General features: G+C 43.8%; 1 pseudogene; it reads right to left on the reverse strand.

Moving 5' to 3' along the window:
- The window catches only part of LOC139566273 (secretory phospholipase A2 receptor-like), a 20,670-nt pseudogene extending 9,578 nt beyond the window's left edge, over positions 1-11,092 (reverse strand).
- Positions 11,093-11,145: the final 53 nt, after the last annotated feature.

The raw sequence follows: 11,145 nt of genomic DNA on the forward strand, positions 1-11,145 counted from the left end.
ACAGCATGATTAATGATGCTCTCACACTGACTGAAGGAAGCTGAGATTGTCAAACCTAAATTACACTTCAACTCATTAATCATAGGCAGCATCCCAAACGGCACTCTATTCGGCTATTCCCTTCATAGTGCACTACTAAAGTAGAGCACTACATAGGGAATAGGGTGCCATTTGGGACTTGGCCGCGGTGTGAAGTGAAGTGAAGTGAAGGGGGGTGAATGAAGGACAGTAGACAGCCGACACATCCACCTGGGGATAAACTAACCCACAACTATGACTGTCTGTCTGTCTGTTCTGTCTGTTCTGTCTCAGCCCTATTGTTGTCTAAGTGGAGCTGGTCTGTGTGATCGAGACAACATGCCAGCGGGGAAGAGAGGGAAGACTGTTGACAGTGGAGTGCGAATAGAGGGAACATCATAGTTCTCATAAATCCCTCGATCCACTACGACAAAACAGTAGTGTTTACCAGGGAGACTATTGTTGATTGACATAGAGTAGGTTGAAGTTTGTCTCTGTCCACTGATCCAAGGTCAGATTTGTTTCTCTGCTCAGCCCACACCACCACATCTCCCCTACCTGGCTGATGCCTGTTCCAGTTTGTATAGAGCAGGGGTAGGGTGGATCCGTTATGTCCCCCCAGCCAGCTGTACTCTCCATGGTTCCCCTGGTCCTGTAGGGCCGTCCAGTAATATACACTACCGTTGGCTCCCATCTCACTCACCAGGCTGTTCAGAAAGGCCTGCTCAAACCTGCCACGGAGAGAAATCAACAATCATTCATAACAATGTATTCTTGCCACTATGAAAGGTGTGTAAGAAATGGTCCCGTGTGGCTCAGTTGGTAGAGCATGGCGCTTGCAACGCCAGGGTTGTGGGTTCATTCCCCACGGGGGGACCAGGATGAATATGTATGAACTTTCCAATTTGTAAGTCGCTCTGGATAAGAGCGTCTGCTAAATGACTTAAATGTAAAATGTAAATGATTAAGATGAGAAGTCTGAGTCCGAAATCAGACCTGTTTTCCACTGTGACCAGAGGAGCCTTGCAGTGGTATCCCTTGACAGCGTCTTCATAGCTCTGCTCATGGCTCGTCACCATGTAGCAAGAGTGGCCCTTCCGCTTCCAATCCTGCCGGGAAGACATACAGATGTAGGATGTTAATTTGAGCCAGTTTGCTACGGTAGGAAAATAATCATGCGCAGCAGGAAATGTGGATTATAATCAATAGACATTGTTTGTAGGGGTTGATCAATTTTTTTGTTAAGGGAAGTAATGTCTGAAATTAAAGTGGAAATTAAAAAACTTCAGAAACCTTTTTTAACCTCAAATACACTACAAGTTTGCATTTCCTGCTGTGCGGGTACATTTGAAAGGATAAAACGAGTGATCAAATTAAGATCCTACATCTGTATCTCAGCTAGATTAAATGAATAAAAATAAAAATTAACATTATATGCGTGAATGTTTCTACTGCAGACACCATGCAAGAGTGAGAACAGCCAAGACAATGCGCTGAATATCCTGGAGGAGATAGACTAGAGGTGGGAGCCAGGCTCACACATTACTCCACACAGACACCTGAAAAGAGTCTGGGCCGGTGTACAAGAATAGCAACAAGCTCAGGAGAGCCGGCCAAGCTGACTGGATTGTGTTACACTCCAAACATTCTGGCAGTAAGAGCCGCATAGTTTGGAATTAGCAGTAGACGGCAGTGGCTAATACAAGCAAACACACGTGGAGGATTGGGGTTAGGGGAACGGGGCGGTGGGGGGTTAGGGCTATGACTGGGCCCATCTGTTAAGACTGGAGGGGGCTTGAGGGGGACTTTTGGGAAGTGTCTTAGGGACAGGAAGTAGCGGTGTTTTGACAAGTGTCCTACATTTCACTCCCACCTCCCCATACACACTTGATGACCAACGGCAGCCAACACTTGCCGACACGTGCGTGAGGAAGGAATGTGCACTATTTCCTCCGCGATGAAGGAGATTCTCTCTGTATGTTGTCAAATCCCTTTCCAACTGAGGCCGTTATTAATCAACACAGCTAGGGTGATTGTGTGAATTATACAACATGGCCTGAAAACAACCCAATACAGTCCCTGAAAAAAGTATTTATTCGGTGAAGTCCCATTTTTTTTTTGTGTCTATTGATACTACTCCTCCAGGGCTATTTCCTGTTCGTTTTAGGACATGGTGAAACAATGAAACAGCCCTTATGAGTCAATCCGCTCATGTCCTCGTAAACAGAGGTCACAGCTCCACATGACAGTCAGACAATACGTCATCTAGCTGCTGAATCAGCTCGTTGTACTGAATGCAGAGCAGACTCGCCCTAACCCGGGATCTGAACCCAACCAGGATCTTTCACTGTAATGGTAAAGCGTGTCTGGATACGCAGAAGGCCACTGACCACACTGATCAACGTCGGCAGTTTCCACTCCACAGAACCTCTGTCTGACAAAGGATGTGTGGAATCAACAATGCATGGTGCCATGAAATAAGTTCTTCTGGAAACAGTTGAGTTAAGATTGATAAGAGCGCTATGTTGAATTTCAATTTCACCTTCCATGGATATGGCAGCTATAGCATTCTTCCGCTTAGGGCTAGGACATATGCAGCGATGATAAGTTGTAGGGTTTCTTATCAGATCATCTGGGTGTGTGTGTGTGTTTGTGTGTGTGTGTGTGTGTGTGTGTGTGTGTGTGTGTGTGTGTGTGTGTGTGTGTGTGTGTGTGTGTGTGTGTGTGTGTGTGTGTGTGTGTGTGTGTGTGTGTGTGTGTGTGTGTGTGTGTGTGTGTGTGTGTGTGTGTGTGTGCGTGTGTGTGTGTGTGTGTGTGTGTGTGTGCTCCACTGGTGTGTAGAGGTAGTAGTTCTGCTCTCCTACACACTGCAGGGAGCTTCTCATCGCATGGTGCCAACAGCCAGTTCCCCTCCTAGGACGAACACACACACACACACACATTTGAGTTCCTTTACTATAGTCAATTCAAATATAGACGATGAACCAACCACAGACTGTAGTCATCAGTAAAAAGGATTCAGTTGGCTGTACCTTTACATCAGTCTTGGCACAAGAGCTGACTGTTGCTATGGGTAGGATGGTGCTCGTGCCAGAGAGTGAGGTCGACTGGGGAGCCGTCTGACCACTCTACAGCTGAAGACGATAGCTTCTTTATCAGGCCGATCCACACCTCTGAGCCAGACCCTGAGACTACAGTGCACACATATACGTAAATATACACACATACACAACATACTTAGTTGATTTGTCAACATTTCAAAAACAACTACCGGAAAGACAATACCCTCCCATGATCCTTTATGATGTCCACACTATCCCAGAACATAGAACACCACCATACACCACATAAAGTAACTAACATCCATACTGGACTATAGAACCCCAGATCCAGACTCACCGTTAACCAGCAGGCCCAGCAGCAGCTCTACCTCAGATAGAGAGTGTAGGCTGGTGAGGTTGGCCCCTACGGAGTTACAGGCAGTGGAGGAGTCCTCCCAGGTCCCTGCCTCAGCCTCTACCAGGGCTTTGTAGCAGTAACGGTTGTGGGCCAGCCAGCCCTCGGGAAACACACCGTGCGGTAGTACAGCCAGTTATCTGGGGGCGGGTGACGGAGAGGAAAAGAGACGAGAGGTAAGGGTCCAATTCAGCACAAAAACATTGGCACCTGTCATTCTAAGATTCAGGGGTAGAGAGAAAAGGTTCAAGTATTTGGTATTTTATTAGGATCCCCATTAGCTGTTGCAAAAGCAGCAGCTGCTCTTCCTGGGGTTCGACACAAAACATGAAACATAATACAGAATGACATAATACAGAACATCAATAGACAAGAACAGCTCAAAGACAGAACTACATAAAAAAATGTAAAGGCACACGTAGCCTACATATCAATGCATACACACAAACGAGTAAATCTCCCATTGCCACTCTTCCAAGTGTCGTTCATCACTCTGGAGAATTATAAATGAAAGAAAGCTGTAAATGGAAGTTTGGTCCTAGGTGGAAACATTCTCAGATGGAGGTGTACTACTTGAACTTGTCAAATAAGAAAAAACATTCTCCATTTTAAAACATTTCCAGTGTCATGTCTACTGAATCGTACACAACATGTGTTTTCTGTTCTAGCCCAGCGTGGAAGCCGAGGTCAAGAGTTCACGTTCCAGGTGGAACCCAGCTGTTGAGCTGCTAGCTGAAGCTCCTCTCCCATTCTGTTCGTAGAATCATTCAAACGACATTACTCACTGGAGTGACTCAGAAGTTCTACTGTCACTGGAATAAATAACAAGACTTCTACTAGAACTGGAATAAATAACAAGAACACTATCAGGGAAAAACAACCGAGCTGTGCCCAAATGCTGACCTGTTACGAGAAGGTTTTTCAGTACCATTCAACAGTTCTTGTTGGAGAGAACATTGTTTTGGAACATTACAGGTGGATAATTCACCAGACGGCTCTCGAGCCAGACAGAAACAATTGAGTCATCCGTATCAACCAAAACAAACAGCCAAATGTTGCTCATGGTTATACAGTTTGACCTATTAGAAAGGGCTGTTCAGAACTGTTAACAAGTACTAGTTGGAGACTGTGTATAAGAATATGACAAATGGGATTGCTCACCAAGCCCTCTTGAGCCAGACAGAGACAGCTGACTCAAGTACCAAACACAACCAAACTCTGTGAATAAGTCCCAAATAGCACCCTATTGCCTACATAATGCTCTACTTTTGACCAGAACCCTATGAGCCCTGGTCAAAAGTAGTACACTATATAGGGAATAGGGTGCTATTTGGGACGCAGTTTAAAAATTCCCTAGGCCCTAGAGCCAGACGGACCTTTTTTATCAGTATCTACATGTAATCACTTCCTATAAATTACAATGTAAAGGGGTTACTGTGAATCTGACAGTACCTTACAGGCAGCTCGGTGACAAGTCAAATGCTGTACTTCATATAACAGTACACCTACTGTAATATAAATACGGTATCAAAGCAAGTACTGTGCAATAACACACAGTACAATACCTTAACATATACTGTATTATACTGTAAAAATAAAGTGAATGCTACTGTCATCGGAATAAATTAATGAATGGATGAATTAATGAATGGATGAATTGATGAATGGATGAATTGATGAAATTCATTAAGGGGAGGGGTTTCTATTTCACAGTATTTTACAGTAGCAAGCAGGTTGGCTGCTAAGTAAAGTGTTCACACATTACAGTATATTAATTCATATTTGGTGTTTTATATCACTTACACTTCTAGAGGCCTTGACAAAGGCTTCTAAACTGGCAGCGACTACAGTGCAAAACAGACCAACAGGACAAGGTTTAAGACTTGCTGCCACTCCAATCTGTCCCCTACTGTATCTGTCCCCTACTGTGGGGCACTATAACCACATAGGAGTTAAACTGCTACAGCATTCTCCCTTCCAGGTGCAACAAATATAGCCTATTACAAGGCACGCCTCAAAATATGTTAATTAGCCAGAAACATCAATACCATGCACCCACTAGTGGTCAACATGTTTTTGGTACCGTATTCTGTGGGTTGGAATTACAGTACCATTCGAAGTACAGCAATTCTATGCCCAGCCCACAGCATTTTCACACAATGCACCATCATTTACAGTATGCCGCAGTAAAACATTTCAGAGTATTATACTGTTGAAAATACCCCAAATTACCGTATAATTTACAGTTTTCTGTTACAGTGCAGATTATTAATCATTTTTTGTAGTACAATGGCTGAGCACTAAGGCAACAATAGACTGAGCGCCAGTCTGTTTGTGCTATCGAGCCAACTCTCTGTCACTCATTGTCATGACAAACACTGTTTTGCACAAACAGATATGGGACCAGGTTAGGGCCACAATATGAAACATATAAGACCACTGACATCTTACCAAGAGGCTCAGCTCTCCTGGTGTCATTGGGGGGCTTCTTACAGATGTAGGGTAGTGCAGACTCACAGGACAGACTCTGCCACTGGTGCCCCCCCGAGTTATACACTCCACACTGTCTGTTGTCCTGCAGAGGGCTGGATGATAGGCCTGGGAGAGACCAACATGGGTAACGGGGGAGTTACAGGTAGAAAGGGAGAAACGTTGGCCTAGTTTCAAACACACATTTCTGGCTCCCACCACTGCTACAGCAGGAACTTCTTGATTCACACCGCTGAGATCCAAATGGACTGGACCGGTTTGAGCAAAACGGCCAGAAACTCCACTTCAGAGGGCTACATGAAGCTATTACATATTACTAACAAACGCCAATGCTGTTCATTCACATCTTAAAGGAGGAATCTGGGCCTTGGTGTGGGAGTGAAAAGGTTGGAGAGCAGCCCAACTCTCTTACCTGAGGTGAAGTTGACCAAGGCCAGAGGAGCTCCATCAGACCACTGCCACCCTGTTCTCTCACTCAGATGGTTCAGTCCGATCCACACCATCACCCCCACGTCAGCCAACCGCTCTGAAAGACACAGAACCACACACATGAACACCACTAACTCTGGGCAAAACGTCTTCTCCTTTCTCCAACCTGAATAAGCAAAACTATGAACACAAGTCCGTTTCAAGGCATAATAGTTTATAGTTTATAGAGTTTATACAGTATGTGTAGCTCAGACCAAACCACCCACCTTGTCTCCTTTCCTGACTAAAAGTTTAAATAAAGTTTTACATTTTCAAATAGAACTATTAAATATAGTGATAAAATAGTTAAAGAGACGAGTTGTCATACCTCTGATGAACATCTGTTCAGTGTGGTCAGTGATGCTGAGTAGACTTCCTCCCTGGGCCAGGCAGGAGGAGTAGGCCTGGCTCCACGTTAGGATGGTGTACAGGTTGAACTGGTAACACGCACGGCTCTCCTGGTTCGAGTCCCAGAACGTATCGCAGCCCAACTCTGAAGGCAGAGACAAAGACATTTGAATATTATCATGGTTGTTTTGTTTCAAAGAAATTTGATCAAACCCACACTGTACAACAATACTGTTGTGTGTGTGTGTGTGTGTGTGTGTGTGTGTGTGTGTGTGTGTGTGTGTGTGTGTGTGTGTGTGTGTGTGTGTGTGTGTGTGTGTGTGTGTGTGTGTGTGTGTGTGTGTGTGTGTGTGTGTGTGTGTGTGTGTGTGTGTGTGTGTGTGCATGCATGTGTATGAGTGTGCATTACCTTGACTGGGACAGAAGCCCCATTTCTCATCCTGGTCGTATCGACTGGTGGTGGCACACCAGCGATGGTGGTCCTCGCGCCCCTCTGCCGTGCACTCCGAGTACCACTTGTTGTTGTATTTGAACGGCAGGGCACAAGGCATGCCGTGGGAGTTACCCAACAGTGTGTGGATCTCTACGGAGAAAAACATTGTCACCGCCACCTTCTTTGGGCTCATTTTCACGGTCATATAGTGAGCCAGTCTGTTCGTTTTCTTATGTAAGTGATGATTGGCATTTGCACGGCTGCATTAATATCAAACCAACTGTGCCTCAATGAAACGGTCTGTGTAGAAAGAGGTCAGTCAGTACATGCCACTACTATAATATACTATGTATGCTAGTGATGCGCGGGTTGACTGATAACCCACAGCCCCCCGCGGTTATATCTGCAGGGCGGGTGGGTTTAGTGTCATGAAATATTGTGTGGATGAAGGACGGGTGGATGGCGGGCTGAATAAAGAGAAAACGACGCATTAAAAATCCATAAATGTATCCTTCTTATGCAATTCATATGTATAGGCTACAATTAGGTTTTTCTTCTATTTGTTTTGTCTCGCGTTAGTGCGTAGGCTAGCCTAAGCCTAAACATTAGGGCCTAACCGTAGGGCGCCAAATACACACCGATTGCCAAATGCTTTTTGGAACAATGTCGGAGTTGAATTCAGTAAGAAGAAATCTGCAAAATGGAGAGTTCAAATGAACTAGAAGGGAGGGCCAGAACAGTAGTCTAATGTTTGGGAAAGTTTTGGTGAGGTGGTAAAAGAGGATGATGACAGTGCTGGCTATGTTATTTGTGATGATTGTGAGGCTCTACACAAATTTGAGTCACAAGACAGGGACTTCAAAATGGCACGTCAAAGGAACTGTACTGTTCAGATGGGTCAAATGTAATAGTACCTTAACTGAACTCTGCACACTGACTGTAGGTCTAGAACTTCTCATATAGCCTAATAATATTAACTTCTGCAAAATGTATTATTTATTGCAGTAAAAAGATACACCAATAGTGATTGGGGGAAAAAATCCATACCGTTACATATCGGGATACTATTTTTGACGATATATCGTATCTTAAGCAATATTATTTTTTTACATTGAATCGCAATAAAATCACAGAATTGAATCGCAATACATATAGAACCGTGAGAATCGCAATACATGTCGTATCGGCACTTAAGTATCGAGGAGGTCAGAGACCTGGCAGTGTGGTGCCAGGACAACAACCTCTCCCTCAATGTGAGTAAGACAGAGGAGCTGAGTGTGGACTACAGGAAAAGGAGGGCCGAACAGGCCCCCATTAACATCGACGGGGCTGTAGTGGAGCGGGTCGAGAGTTTCAAGTTCCTTGGTGTCCACATCACCAACAACCTATCATGGTCCAAACACACCAAGACAATCGTGAAGAGGGCACGACAACACCTTTTCCCCCTCAGGAGGCGGAAAAGATTTGGCATGGGTCCCCAGATCCTCAAATAATTCTACAGCTGCACCATCGAGAGCATCCTGACCGGTTGCATCCCCGCCTGGTATGGCAACTGCTCGGCGCGTAAGCGCTACAAAGGGTAGTGCGTACGGTCTAGTACATCACTGGGGCCAAATTTCCTGCCATCCAGGACCTATATACTAGGCAGTGTCAGAGGAAGGCCCCCAAAAAATTCAAAGACTCCAGTCACCCAAGTCATAGACTGTTCTCTCTGCTACCGCAAGCGCCAATTCTAGGTCCAAAAGGCTCCTTAACAGCTTCTACCCCCAATTCATAAGACTGTTGAACAATTAATCAAATGGCCACCCGGACTATTTACACCCCCCCCCCCCCCCCTCCCTTTGTTTTTACACTGCTGCTACTCGCTGTTTATTATATATGCTTAGTCACTTTACCCCTATCTACATGTGAAAATTACCTCGACTAACCTGTACCCCTGTGCATTGACTCGGTAGCGGCACCCCCTGTATATAGCCTTGTTGTTGTTATTATATTGTGTTACTTTTTATCAAATTTTTTACTTCAGTTTATTTAGTAAATATTTTCTTAACTCTATTTCTTTAACTGCATTGTTGGATAAGGGCTTGTAAGTAAGCATTTCACGGTAACGTCTATACCTGTTGTATTTGGCGCAGGTGCCAAGTAAAATTGGATTTGATTTGATAATAGCGTATTGTGAGGTCCCTGGCAATTGTCAGCCCTAACACCAAATGTAAACAGGAGTGGAGAAATATGATTTATTTCTTTAAAGACCTTTGCTTGAAAAACGAAAAAAAGTACTGTTTGTCCATCTTGAGAAGCCGTAGCCAGTATACACTTCCTCAAAACAGTCAAGATATCTGTCGTTCATTTTGACGTTTTTGACGAGATCTTAGTTGCGCGATTTTAAATCTAACTAAGCTGTTTGGTGCAGTATTTCTCAAGTTTAAAAAATGGCACGAATACGAGTAATCTATTGCTGAATGGCAACAAACACTTTATTGAAGAATCCCTACTGCTGCCCATTGAGCGATGAGGGGGCGTAGACTTCGGCTCTGAACTTCGGCTTGCCTCGAGAAAATGTTTTGTGTGCACGAACAGCCGAAACTGTTTCCGAACTGTTTATTGTTCAGGGCCCATCCATGTCATTCTCCTATACACATGTCTGAAACAAGTGTGAATGTTTACAGGCTGCTGAAATGTATTATTAGGCATATGCATAATAACATTACTATAACAACATTACTACTAGCCTAGATTGTCATATCCAATAAACATTTAAAATTCAATGAGACTGGAGACTGGAGTTTAGGTCATCGGACAGACCCACTCTCTGTGCCCAATCAAACAACATGTCTGAGCCTGTTTCTCTCTCTCTCTGTATGTATGTGAGCCTAGTTAAATAAAGGTTAAATTAAAATAAAATAAAAATGTGTGTGTGTGTCCTCCTGTCATTCCTTTTTTTGCATAATTTCATGACCCAATTTGAGCTATTTCCTGTTTACACCAGGGAAATCTACACTCTACAGCCTACAGTTGCTATACTGTGCAAACAGTCTATCCATGGTTACATTTACCTGACCCGAATCTGTCCGTCCCTCTACCCCATAACAGCATCAATGTTGACGTTTTATTCTTTCTGACTTGTCCAATCTGATTCAGAAGCCTGTTGGTCACATGATGAGTCAATTCATTAATTGATCATGCATAATATGGACAACGTGTTCTTATTACGAAACCATTTTGCAGTACTTGCAGTACAGATTACACAACAATTTTACTACCTTTTCCTATATTGTTTATTGTATTTTTCCATAATCGGAACCGAGGATAATACAACGCATCTCGCCATGCATCCAGCGGCGCAGCGCTGTAGCCTACGCAAATATCTTGTCTTGCACATACAGTATACCACACTTACATACACAGGGAAACAATCGAGAGTTTTTCTTATTGTAGACTTTCTTGTCCTGACTTGCATGACTGACCTATCATTTCTAATTCTATGAAAACAACCTGGATAGTAGGTTACTAGTGGACACATGTTGATGTTCGATGCAGTCTGAGCTGAACTTACTGTAGAGTTCGGAAAGATCTTTTTTCTCCAACACCACATCGTCTTCAATCACACAGTTGCAGTTATTCACAAATACTATTGCACAGATTAACAAGAACAATCCTAAAGATTCTGTACAGTGTGATAAATATATTCTCATTTCGACGACAAGTTGCGGAATAAAAAGGCAACAGTTCCGTGGTTGTTTTTCTCGTGAAGAACTTTTCCGAAAGTTTGGGTAATCGCGACGTCACGGCCCAAGGTCTCTGCGGGGTAGTAAAGGAAGCATAGCCTAAATTTCTTCGAGACATTTTTTGAGCGGCTTTTATGGTTTTTACACACGTTTTAGAAGAATATCGATAGTCTATTTCAAATAATACTCAACAATAGGCTTACA

This window comes from Salvelinus alpinus, chromosome 38, assembly GCF_045679555.1.
Source record: "Salvelinus alpinus chromosome 38, SLU_Salpinus.1, whole genome shotgun sequence".
NCBI lineage: Eukaryota > Metazoa > Chordata > Actinopteri > Salmoniformes > Salmonidae > Salvelinus > Salvelinus alpinus.